This window comes from Nanorana parkeri, unplaced genomic scaffold, assembly GCF_000935625.1.
Source record: "Nanorana parkeri isolate BGI_ZX_2015 unplaced genomic scaffold, ASM93562v1 scaffold4562, whole genome shotgun sequence".
NCBI lineage: Eukaryota > Metazoa > Chordata > Amphibia > Anura > Dicroglossidae > Nanorana > Nanorana parkeri.
In genome coordinates, this window is record NW_017310824.1 from 1 (window position 1) to 224 (window position 224).

Consider the following 224-nt stretch of genomic DNA (forward strand, 5'->3'; position numbering starts at 1 on the left):
ATTTAATGAGAAAAAAATCTACCTACCTGATCCCCATAGGAAATCAGGAAAGTTCCATTTAGACAATGTTAAGTCTTGCAACATTCATTAGGATATCATGTTTTTAGAATTGCATCTACTGGGTTAGAACCAGCCCCAGAGTGAGACGATTCCACATTTTCATTGCTCTCTAGTACAGAACAAGCATCAACCCCACCAACTTAAAAATGTGGCTACTCCAGGAG